General features: G+C 38.8%; 1 protein-coding gene across 10 annotated transcripts in view; it reads right to left on the bottom strand.

Annotated features, from left to right (window-relative positions):
• Positions 1–13,462, bottom strand: part of ELAPOR2 (endosome-lysosome associated apoptosis and autophagy regulator family member 2) — a 166,615-nt gene that overhangs the window by 93,328 nt on the left and 59,825 nt on the right. The window lies entirely within an intron of this gene.

A 13,462-nucleotide genomic window follows, 5' to 3' on the forward strand; every position in this document is an offset into this window, starting at 1 on the left:
GTCTTAGTAAACAAAGCCTTACAGGTACTCATTTTGTGATTCCACATATATTTATTGAGTACCTCCCATGGGCCACTGGGTAGACGCTGGGGACACCACAGTGAACAAAGTAGCCAAGTCTCTACTCTCATGGGGCTTATGTCTTGGTGTAAATGAATGTGCACAGGGTTTCTTGGAAAGACCCAGCTTAGACCATTTTCCTTCTATGGCTCTCATCTAACCTTGCAAAGGGGTGGGCAATGAACCAGAAACAACAGACCTAGATTCCAACCTCACCTCTACCAGTGCTAAATTTAAGATCCTGAGCAATTCAACTAACTCTCTGCACCCCAGCTTCCTTAATCTTTGACAGAAAAATCTGTGCTTATAGTATTATAGTCTATATCTCATATTTTCACTGTTCTTGATAAAGGCAAACCAACCACCTCTTGTAATCATGTACTGTCAGGGCAAGTTTCAAAAAAGAACATTCTAAAACAAGTGTTTCCATGAAGAAATGAAGGAAACTTCAATTTTCTCAAGAAATCTGCAGTTCGAAAATCTATAATATAAATATTAGAAATATTAATTCTAAAAACTCTCATAGAAGATACTCAAGAAAAATGTATGCTCTTCTACAAAAAAGTGTTTAAACACATGCAATCATTTTATCTAATTACATTTAAACTTAATGTTTATCTCTGCTCCCCACAAACCCACAAAAGTGGCGTTTCTAAAAGGAGCAAATGACAATACTATAAGACAACAAAAATAAAGAGACGATAAGTGAAAATGAGAGTAGACACAGGTGTCAACAACTATTTTTGGAAGATAGCATAAGGTGAGCTCTTCTTGACTTATCAAAGCAAGGACATCTGAAAGCTAAGGACTACAGAGGTTGATGATAAGAAGAAAGCTGATTTGAGCTGTAGAAACTCTCAGAATTGAAGGCACCAAATACGTCAGAAAACAAACAAAATCTACAAACAAAAGAATTGGTTCAAAATCTGTTTGAGGATGTAGACTCCCCTGATTTCCTTCTACATCATGACATGAGAAAAGAATTATCGTCTCTGGAAAAAACTGAACTAGAAAGGTTACAGATTCAGGGACACGAAGTGTAGCAAATGGAAGGAAAGGCATCTTACTGAAAACAGGGGACCATGTGAAACACAGCTACATACTCAATGATGAGATCCACCTCAGGGACACTTCTCCATCAACACTGAATCCCAACCCCAGCTAACCCCAACACCACTGTCCTTTCCACTTAACCACCACCCCCAAAGACTAGCAAAGGCACCTTTCTGCTCTCCCAAAGGAGTCCTCAGTGGATGTTACACTTCACATTAGGACCGTTACCCACATCATTTCAGCTGATTTTCACAACTGCTCACCCTAGAATTGAGATTAGCTGTAATGTAACCTTTACCTGCAATACGATAATTATTTTTGTTATTTTGTTATTAATAATAACACTAGTTTCAGAGCCCTATTAGCTTTCAAAAATAATTTTCATAACACTATCCTACTTGAATTGGTCCACAGTATAGCCCTACATAGTGGACAAGGGTCTTACCTCCATCCTCATGGCCACTGCCCTATCTCAATCACCATCTTCTGCTGTCTGGATGACTACCACCAACAGCCTAACTGGCATTCCTCTTCTGCTCTTGCCCACACCAATGACACTTAGCAGGCAGTTCTAATTATGTCATCCCTGCTCAAAACCCTGCAACAACTTCCAGTCAGCCTGAGGATAAAGTCCATAATCTTAGCATAGCATAAAAGGCTTTTCTTGATTCATTCTCCATCTCTTTCTCCAAGTTTCATTTCTCAACCTTCTTCATGCATGAAATACTGAAACAATGGAATCAAACATGCTTGCCTCCAGGCCCTGGCATGTGAATTTCCTCTGCCAGGAAGGTTCTCTCTGCCCATATCTTGAACAGCATAAGGAAATCTGTATAATAACAAGGCACTGTGTAGCAGGTTCTCTCTCAGGTGCACCCCTTTGCAGCACCAAAGGCAAGAGTATAAACTGAGGTGCTCCTTCCTCTTTTATACTCACCTCACACCTTAAACAGCCTCCTCACATTCAAGTGGTGACCTCAGCTGCACATCCAAGGTCTGTCAGTGCCCCTTCCACAACAAGTCTACCATCCGGAGCACAGACCTGGGAAAAGCTCATGAAGGCTCTGGAAGCAGACGTGGGCCATTCAAGCATGTATTTCCAAAGTTCTATTACCCAGTGTATGGTATAAAAGGGTGCGGGAAGTGGAGGACACAACATCCAAGTAGGCAGAACTCCTTGGCCCACAGACTGCAAGGCAGGAGCAGGAACACAGCTGGAGGAGGACCAGAGTGAGGCCCTTTACAGCAGAGACCAAGGGAGGGGCTCCTCTTCCCTGGTCTGAAGGTGGTACTGATCTCTCTTATATAAAGTCATCCAAACAAAAGAACTACAAGAAAGATATCTACCACTTCATAATACAGAATTTCCTGGGAGAGCGAATCAGTCTACCTCTTGAAGGGTTCCTAGGTGGAGGTAATTTTTTTCTTCTTTTCTTTTCTTTGCCTAACCCAAATTAAAACTATACAATGGTATGTAAAAGTCCATTTTTCAAAAAAAACAAATCCCTTGGAAATCTACTTATTATGTCTAATTATATATGGTTGCAAGCTTATCTGTGTGTAATATAAACTACACATTTTTCTACATGAATCAGGCTGAAACTGAAAAGGCACTTTTGCTTCTACAAAATTTTTGAGCAACTACTTACTATTTAGTAAGTGCCAAGAGAAACTGCATCAAACATTTCAGAAATATACCCCACGGCACATTAATTCCACTTTCACTTCAAGGCATGTAACCTAAGGAAACTATTTGCATCGTAGTATTATTTAAAATAGTAAAACTTGAAAACAATCTAAATGTGCAACAATGAGAGACTAGTTATTAAACTATAGTGTACTCATGATGGGATTTTATACAGTCCATTTTAAAATGATAACACCAATGCCATATTTAATGACAAAAATATTTACGACGTATTTAAGTGTAATGTGAAGGTTACAAAACAATATATCTGAACCCTTTTACAGTGTATTTGGGTGTGTAATTAATACATGGAAAAATGACTGTAGGTATGTCGACCAAAAGATTGACAGTAGTTAACTGTGTGGTTAAAAAGAGTGATTTTTAATTTCTCTTTTGTGATACTAAGTTTTTAAACTTTTCAACAGTTTAAATGTATTACTTTTCCTAAGTTCAGGTAGTTGCTTTGCCAAGACTTAAAAAAAAATTTCTATTTCTCCTGACTTTAGGATAAGGTACCTGGTAGGACATGCAAAAATTCAAAGGATACCATTGAAGGCTTATTCCATTATCATTCATTAGCACCTGAGTCTAGATTAGTTTCTCTGATAGGTGTCATTCACCTAGCAAGGCTTTAAGGGTAAAGGTCACAAGACATAGGTCAGATAGATTCTGTAGAAGGTAACATGGAAGAGAAAACCCAGAGCTTAAGTACTATAGAAGCAGGCAGCTACAAGAAGCCTTCTGCTACAAAGCGGTTGAAGAAAAGTGCAAGCAGTCAACCGGGAGAAAAGAGAACAAGGAGGTGGAGGAGCTCTGACAACACACTTTGCGGACTTCCCAGCTTCGCTCAGGAGAGGGCAAACGCCACAGCTGCATCCAGCTAAGCTACTGGCAGGGTTCAGACACAAAAGATTTATAAAACACAATTTAAATTCAAAAGCTAATTTTTGTCAATGCTGCCACTTGAAACTGAGCTTTACTTGTAAAGAGTGCTTACAGAAATAGCATAAGTGCTAAGTGGCTCTGGAAATTTTAACATCCAAATCATGTTTTTGCTGGCAAATTTTGTGAACTAAGTAAGAATAAGCTAGTTATTTAAATTCTTTTGCATTCAACTGACCCTATAAGAATCTCTCAAATTAACAGAAATTTTTTTTTAAAGTTTAATCCTAATAAGACCTATTGTCATAATTAGACTCCTAGAAAACAAATTTAAAATCTTAAAAGATTTTCTTTTTACAGAAAGAGTAGATACCTGTTGTTCTGTCTGACTGGCATCCTTTTACCATTTTTTCAGTAACAGCATGCCCCTTGCCCTCATATCCTTTAGGAAACTATTTTAAGGTTCCACGCAGTTCTGATTAGGCAGCCAATCACAGGAGTGTAACCCCTGGCCAGGCCCTAACATGGATGTGTGCCCTGACCCGTCTTAATAAACTACTCACTGGTACCAGCCAAGATGGAGAAAGCCCACTACAGTTTGTCTTTCCCACTCTGCACAAAATACACAAAGCAAGACTCTGCAAGGTAAAGAGCAGCAGGTGGGTTGGGGAAGAAAGTCAAAACTTGAACAACAACTAGCACAATGGTAGTGAGTTTGCTGGTTTCTTTTCTCCCATTATCTCTTGGCTTTGAGCTGAAGGCGGGCCAAATCAGGGAACTGGCTGGTAGGTGTGGAGTGCAAAACTCCAAGAGAGTCCCATCTTTCTGGCCAGGAGACCAAGAAAAGGCATCCCAGTTACTCGGATAATGATAGGGGAAACCATGTGCTTCTTTTTGTTTCTCTTTTCTCTCTTCCAGCCCCGCCCCAAGGTCAGTACCAGTTGTGGAACTGCTCTGACGCCACCATAGTGACACAGGCACCCCAAGAGAAAACCTTTCTTTCTGGATAAAGGAACTAGCACAAGGGATTCCTGCTGTGCAGAGTTTTCGGAAGAGAATCTTTGCCACTTCCCCCCAGGCAGGCAGAATTGCAGAAAAGCATGGAGCTAAAACTATGCAGTAATCCACCTTTCTGGCCAGAGGAAATATAACAAGGAGTCCCTGACACAACATCTCAGAGTATTGGAAAAGGGGATCCCGTAGTTCTGTGCATGAAGCGATGCAAGGCCCAGGCTCCCCCTCAAGCTGGGGAAGTGTGGAATATAATCAAAGCAGCACAGCACAGCCAACGAGAATTCAACTACAGTATAATCCACCACCACAACTAAACCCTGAGTGGCTCAAGCAAGGGGCAGGTAGATGATTGTGCTGGTGATGACAGCTATTCATTATTGACTAACATACACCAGTCATTGTGCTAAGTTCTTTACAAATATCTCAATGCTGTCCACCACTTTATGAGGTAGAGTTTTTACAGATAAGAAAACTGGCAGAGATTTAAGTAAGCTCCTAACGTCATACTGCTGATCTGTAGCAAAGCTAGGAGTAGAACCTAAGCCTGCCTGACTCCAAAGCACATCATGGACATTACAGTTCCCTGGTTAGATCCTGAGGGCTAACAACAAATCTTAAAACCTCATAAGCAGAAATCAAAATAAAAACTGACGCCTCACTACCCGTCTCTGAACTTCAGAGAAAGCAGAATTTGACCAGCAATAATTCCCTTCACCCATCCCTCTCCATATCTCCCTGTGCTCTCAGCACCATCACACCACCGTGTCCTGGGGAACCGATGACCTCAAAGTAAATTTACAGATCATTTTTCAGAAGCTACTTGCTCCAAAATACCTTTATTTTCTACCATAAGCCTTCTAATTATTCAGCTTTGTCTCTTTTCCTCAAATGTTGGCTTTAAAATAATATTTAATATTTTATTTTCTGATTACAAAGCAACACGTTTAGTATGAAAAGTTTAGGAAATACGGAAACACAAAGAAAATAAATATCCACTATATTCTCATCGACTAGAAATAACCACTGTTAGGATGTCAGTCATATTTCTAAGCACATTTATTTTAAAAACTGATATCATTTATATTATCAAGTTTGTATTATGCAAGTAATAAATACTTACTCTATAAAAATTACTTAGAGAATAGAGATAGGAGGCTTTCCATTCTACAGCTTTCTCTTGACTCATTTTTTAAAGCAATATACAATACAGTCACTTTGAACAAGAAAATTAAATAAACATTTTTCTTAAATAAAATAAACATATGTCTTCATTAAACATAATACACTTCTCTGAACCTAGGGATAAATTAACACAGAAAATAAAAGTCACACTAGTGGGAAATCATGAAGCCTATGTGCTTTACTCTTTTCCCCAATACTTACGGGCATCTTTCCTTCACGGGAAAAATAAAGAAATATTTTCTCAGTGCTCTCTCACACCCTTCTCTATGACACAGCTCAGAAATGTTAAGCAGACAGATTATTCATAGTCTGAGATAAAGACTGGGGTGAACTTGATTCTAGTCCCAGCACCCCCATTTTTCTGGTTGTATGCCTTAGGAAAGCCACCTGACATCTCTGAGCCTCAATTTTGTCCATCTGTAATAAAACTGTAATACCTACTCTCCTTATCTTGTAGGACTATAAGAATAAATAAACTGAAATCACTATGCAAATATGGGATGATCATTCATACACAAGATATATTTAGGTTTGCGTGCCAGAAAACTCTTAGTGATTTCAGGCCACATACTACAGTAAGCACCAGAAAATAAGGACTATAACCTCTTTAGCTCCTTGCAGTTTAAAAAGATGTTTCACATAAATTTTCTGTTTGATCCTCATGGCAATAATGTGAGGGAGGTAGTACCACATTTCCTCAATCCTAAAGTGCAAATGTGAAGATTTCTGAAATCCATATCAAAAGAAACCTGTCATTAGCGGTGCAAAATGACGAAACTGTCAGGGCCTGGGCTTGTGCAGGGTTAACAATAGGCCAACTATCCATTCATTTGCTTATCACTTCAGTTGAGTTATTTGTATCCCAAGAGTTGAATTTTCTCTTTGTTGCTTACAACATCTGAAAAAAAATTACACAATGATGTGGCACAGAAACCAAAAGTGAATGTGTACAAAAGCCCACCTCTCCCACAAGAGGTAATGCAATTAGAAGAGGCAGAAGTTGCCAATTCCCTAAGAACAGACCACAGAAGTTTAAATGCTAGAACAGAACCACTTCGTGCATCTTGAAGGACTGTCACCAAAATATTACCTGCCAAGCACTTCTGAAAAACTCCGAAGAGACAGTGTTTAAGTACAAGCGACAAAACCATGAGTGTAACCTAGTAGAAAAAAGCTTTTTAGGGATATTTATAAAACAAGGCTCAAATCATTTGCATTAGGAAATACAAATTTAAAAACAAACAAAATAGAAACAATAGGAAATGTGAGACCACAGTCCAGCCTTAAATATGTGACACTCTAAGAACTAATTGATTAAGTATATAAATTGGCAGATACCTAAGCCCTGTTGAGCCAGGGCTTGACCCAAAAAAAGAGAAAACTCTTGGTGGTGAGTAAAGCCAGAATGTAGAGAGAAGGCAAAAGAGAGGGTAGAATATAAAAAAGGAAAATTAGGCAGAGACCAGCGTCATGGAAGGCAAGACAGAGGTTGTGTCAGGCCAAAACAGACCAGTATCCTTAGCACAGGTTTAGAAAAGAATCTTGTCACCCAACCTCACAGGCCGTTGATAGAAGTAATTCAGAAGAATCTTTAGATATTTCAGGTGAAGGCAAAGATTCAGTCTTTGACATAAATATTAAAGAAGGATGATATATAATTAAGTGGATATATTTATACTATTGTTAGTTGGGAAAAAATATTATACATTTAACACAATGGAGATTTCTCCCACTCTTCAAAAAAGTTAATAAATCTCTGGTGCGTTTTAAAATAAATGATGCTTTAGAATTGAGGAAAAATGGTATTGTAAGAAATCTGAGACTCAAGATTTCTGAGATCCAGCAGCATGTGTAAGGCCTCGCTAGGAGTCAAAAATAGCACAAGCAAAATTCTATCTTCACTATATCACAGTTACTAACATCAGCAATTTTCTTATTAATATGTATTATGGGTACTTCCCTCTTTTATTACTTGCTTTTAGTACTTAGCACTTCCCGTCTCAGCTCGATCCCCACTCGTCTCAGCAGTCTTTTTGTACTTCTTCCCTAGTTAGTCAGCTCACTTTCTTATTCTCCTCACAGCAATTCTCAAATTAACACTAATATTTTCAAGCCATATACTAAAGCTCAGTCCTTTCACTCTCAGCAGATAACCTTGCATCCTACCTTGACAAGAAAACAAAAGCTCTCCAGACACAAATTTCCTCAAATGTTTCCTGTCTTCTGAGGGTGTCTGTACATGCACAAACTTACTTACCTGCTTGCCTCCTTCCCTTGGGTCTCATGTAACAATGAACCCTTCCTATTTTACAAAATGTACAAAATGAGAATTTTACAAAATTTTACAAAATGAGAATCTCTGACTGTTCTTCAAACCTCCTCCTCTCCTCAAACTTTTCCCATTAACTATTCTGCCTCTCTCTTGCTTCTGTTACGCCTCTCCTTCTATTCTGGCTTGCCCCTCAACATATAAATTATTCATGTCTCTCCCATTACTTAAAAAAAAGTCTCCAGTGACTCAGTGTGTTGGTAATTCATCATTTGCTCCTTAGATCCATTCACCACCCTTATCTGCCCCTAGTGAGGCCCGGGGGGCTGACCTCTCTCGATTATATTACTCAAGCTTGTTTGTCCTCTGGATTCTGGTTATGTTCATGCAATAGGAAGCACCAGCAAAAGACTAGAGGGAGGTATTCCACAGCCACTGAGGAAGCTTCCATAACACCCTTCCCTCTCTTTGTCCCTTTAGGCCTATGAGCGCTAACAGCTTCCTGATCTGTTCCTGCTTGTTCCCAGTGCCTCTGTAGTTGGTTCCCTTAAAATCAGCCCACATCTCCATAAAAAATTTCTGTACTAAATTCTGTTGAGTTGAACTTTTTGTGAGCTGTTTCTTGCCAGGACTCTTACTGATACATCTCATATGCCCCTCCAACTCCTTTCCATTTCTTGTCTGAAAGAGTTGTCTATACACACTATCTCCCATTATTGTCTCTCATTTACCCCTCAACTCACTGTGATCTGGATTCTGCCTCCAGGAATCCACTGAATTGATGAAGTAGGGTATTCAAGACCATTTATGATCTGGCCCTGTCTACCTTCTAGCTATATCTCCCACCATCTGCCCCTAAACCATGTGCTCCAGCCATAAGTGCCCCTAGTTGTCTTAAGCCTCTTATTGGATTCCCTCCACCTGGAGAGTCTTTCTCTGCTTTGGGCACCAAGTGAACTCCTAGCCATTGTGCAAGCTTCAATCCAGGAAGCACCTCCTTCTGGGAATCCTTCTCTCCCTCACTCACGCTCCACTAGCCAGAATTAATTTTTCCTCACTTGTACCCCCAGCTCCCATACACCAAGGCTTGTGAGCAGAATTAACTTTCTAAAAATTTGCAACACTTTGGACTCCCACGGTCTAATAAGTTCAACCTTTTTATAATTTCTTCCCTTTCAGAGGCAAGTCTAATACTCAAAGCAACGAAGTTTGATTTATCAGTCAATGTTTCTCAACTACCTGGTAGGGACCATCTCCATTGTGCAGGACTGTCCCATTCATCTGATCCAGATTAATCTTATAGTTTAAAAATGAGAAATGTTGCCATTCAACTGATGTCATTTTTTGTAATAGTAATATAGTGTTATAGAACTTAATAATTAGAAAATGTACCTTTCATTGGATCCAAATTCCACAATACAGTAATAAAGAGCAACTAATCAAATGTTCATACTTGAAACCATAGTAACCATTCTCTGAAAAACCAATGTAGCCCTCCAGTGTTACAGTAATGTTCATCCTTACACTCCCCCCCAATTCACTCTACTTTTACATCACTCACTAGTATCTAAGTAAGCCCAAACTTATTTAACCTAGACAAAAAAGCAAAAGAATTCCCAGAGTCCCTTTTTTGATAAGAAGGAATCTAAATCAATTGTGATTATCGTTACTCAGCCACATACTAAGCAATTAAGGTGGGGTTAACAAATAGCCCTTTCAACCTTAAAGCAGAAAAATTAGCCTGTGTCCAAAACCTAATTCAAGTACAATCAGGTCTGTCAAAGTCCTTGATAATGAGTGAAAATCTAGGTCCAGGCAACATTCACACCTTTCACTTAGGTCAGTCCCCTACAGGATGCTATGGCTTTAAGGCATCTTGAAATGTCATTTAATACATCTCCTCCCCTACAGGCAAGATAATATCAAAAGGACAACAGTTCCTTTTGAAAGTTCCAGAACCACCTTCAGAACTCAGTCTCTTCTTCCTAATGCCAGAAAGCAAAGACCCTGCTGCAGGGCAGTCTCCTTACCTACGAGAGCTGAGCTGTGATGAGCAGTAATTCCCCATTGGCTCGTGGATATGCTCCAGAGCTCCATTATTGGAGAACCTAAATCTCATCAAAGTGAACTCAAAGGAGTATTGAAAATTCTTCTACATTATCACATCATTGAATTACATACTGCTTTAATAAAGGCTTCACAATCTTTCAATAACGGCCTGTTTTAAAATATATTAAGTATTTGACTCACAGATGTTACTGTGGAAATCATCAGCCTCTCAAAAATTAAATTTTAAAAGTGAAGTTCTCAGCCGGCCCTGGTGGCCTAGTGGTTAAGTTCAGCGCCCTCCACTTCAGCAGCCCGAGTTTGGTTCCCAGGCACAGACCTACACCACTTGTCTATCAGTGGCCATGACATGACAGCAGCTCACAGACAAAATAGAGGAAGATGGGCAACAGATGCTGGCTCAGGGCGAATCTTCCTCAGCAAAGTTCTCCCTTAAGATTTTTGTTAAAATGCTCCTGCTTCAATGTTTGTTTCAATTGCCTCTGCAATGAATTTTCAGGTCTTTGTTGAAATAAATCATATCTTTACAACTATGTTCTTGGTCACAATAATTTATCTTTCAACCAAGAGGCAGAATTATGTAGTTGATAAAAGTACAGGATCTGAAACTAGACTTGATTTGATTAATGGGCAGGTTGCTTAACTTTTAGTCATCTGTGAAGTAGGAGTAATAATAGTATCTTCTTCAAAGAATTGCTGTGAAAATTAAATGAGTTAATATATATGAAAGTACTTAGGACAGTGCCTGGACCATAGTAACCCCTATGGTAGTATTGCCACTATTACTACAAAACAGTTCAAGCATAGTTTTCAAAAAGCACATCTAGGGCCAGCCCCAGTGGCCTAGTGGTTAAGTTTGGTGCACTCTGCTCCAGCGGCCTGGGTTTGGTTCCTGGGTGCAGACCTACACCACTATGTTAGAAGCCATGCTTTTGCTGGTGGCCCATATACTACAAAATAGAAGAAGATTGGCACGGATGTTAGCTCAAGGTGAATCTTCCTCAGCAAAAAACAAAAGGCATGTCTGCATCAAAATGTTAATAACATATTCTTGTTACATATCTGTGCAAGAAAGTTTCCCTTCCTCTAGAGAATCTAAGCAACCCAAGGGAAGGGACGATGCCATCTCCACCTATAAATCACACAAGTCCTATTATGGAGCCTGAAACCACACACAACTGATCCACAGTACATATTGTGTTGCATGAAACAAAGAACCAAAATACATTCCACTTATCCAAAAATAAAATTCTCTCTGAAGTTTTAAGGAAACAGAGAAAGCTCAGATGAATAAACTTACTTTACTCTCATCCATACCAGCAATGTAAGTGGAAACTGACCCAAATTAATGTAGTGTTAGAAAACCATAAATAACTATAAACTAAAATCACAAAAGCCCATCATAAATGCTCTTGTGCTATTAAAATAAAATAAACACACGAAGGTTAACCAATAATCTATTTTTGTGAGAGTTTCATAATTAGTGAACCAACAGATTGTAGATATTTTTTAAATATGCAATTTTAATCAATTACGGCTTTATTTTCCTTTTAAATTATGCAAACTATATGCTCTGGGCTCCAAATATCTTTTTGTTTAGCTGTAATGAAGAGAATAAAATATGCAGATACAAAACATGTGCCTCTTAGAGACAGGAGGTTCTGGCACATGGGCTGGCAGCTCCGCTGGCTCACTATTCGGGACCGCCTGAAGCAGACCGGCCAGCAGCAGGTGGGCAGGAGGAGGCTTGGTGGGCTGGGCACTGCTACTTTACTCCAAAGTGGTCTGAACAATTGGAAATGCAAACAAGCACACTAGAATGGACAGCCCATTTTGAAAGTAACATTTGCACATATTTTTGCCCTTTATATTTAAAGAAAAGAAACTGTCATGTCATTGCCAATGTTACTTACTATCACTTATGCAGAAGTAACTGAAAAGAAATCCACAAGGCAGAGGTGATTTTCGGTTTCAGCCCACACTTCATCCTGATGTGGCCGTTCTGACCACCATTTCTGATGCGTGTTGTCTGTGTATGTGTCTTGCTTCTTTGCCTCAGGTTTCAAGTGGAATGCCCTACATTCTATTCTTTAAACTGAGGTCCCAAGGAGCAGAAAATTTACAAATTTTAAATATAAAGAAAATAGTACACCTTTATCATTGCAGAATAAAATTATAAGCCCCCAAAACCTTGATTCAGCCTTGGTTAAAATTAAGAGAGAAATTACTGATCAAAATAGTATTTTAAGAGATGCCACACAAAGAAATAATGTTGCAAATCTTAGTTCCTTAAGAATTCGAGGTGTTGAACTAGCTGTTACTCTTCTCAGGAAGATAAAAAAAGAGGTTAAGGATTCTTTCTTTTTCAAGGACCACTAGAGCACACTGAACAAAGAGCAAAGTCAGAGAACTAGTTAGGTGGGTTAATGGTCGTATTTCAATTTAAATCTGTATAGTCTGTGGCCCTTATCATAAAATGTTCCTTTCTTCGGTGTTTGCAGAGAAGAAATAAGCTACGCATCTGCTAATTACACAGATTTCATGTAATCTCCCTGGAACATAACCTTTAACTATACAGCATGTTATTGCCACAAAACTTGGAAATCACATTTGTCAAAGGAAATGATATTTGCTTCTTTCATCTATAGGATATACTTGCCATTAAAAAAAAAAAGGAATTTATTCATCTGAGCTGTAAATAAACTCACCAGCACTGTGTTTATTATTTTATCAAAATATGTAATCATAGATTTATTATAAATGTATCATATTTAGATCTGCCATATATCATAATGGAAGGCAATGAGTACTAAAAGGTAAGACACAGATTAAGTGCTATGGAAGTCCCAAAGACTAGCAAAGAGCCCACATAGAATGGGCACAGAGCAAACGTTTGGTGAATGACTGAATCAGGTGACTGGGAGAGTGATGACAATTCATTTTATAGGTGAAGAAACAAGAGGTCCATGCTATTAAATAACTATGTTACAGGATAGCTGACCAGTGACAGAACTGGGGCAAACGTTCCAAGACATCATATTCGGTCTAATGTTTTCTCTAGTACACCACACAGCCTTTCTTTCCAGGAAACTAGGTTCTCACCTCCAGACTTCATTATTTCTAGTGATTATCATCATATGTGTGGTCAGTGAGAAAAATTTACAGTCTTTTACTTTCAAAACACATGCGTGATATTCCTGATTAAAAATGTAATTACAGAATTATTGCTGACAGTAGGGAAAATGTGC

The sequence above is a fragment of the Equus przewalskii genome, chromosome 4 (genome assembly GCF_037783145.1).
Source record: "Equus przewalskii isolate Varuska chromosome 4, EquPr2, whole genome shotgun sequence".
Taxonomy (NCBI): Eukaryota; Metazoa; Chordata; class Mammalia; order Perissodactyla; family Equidae; genus Equus; species Equus przewalskii.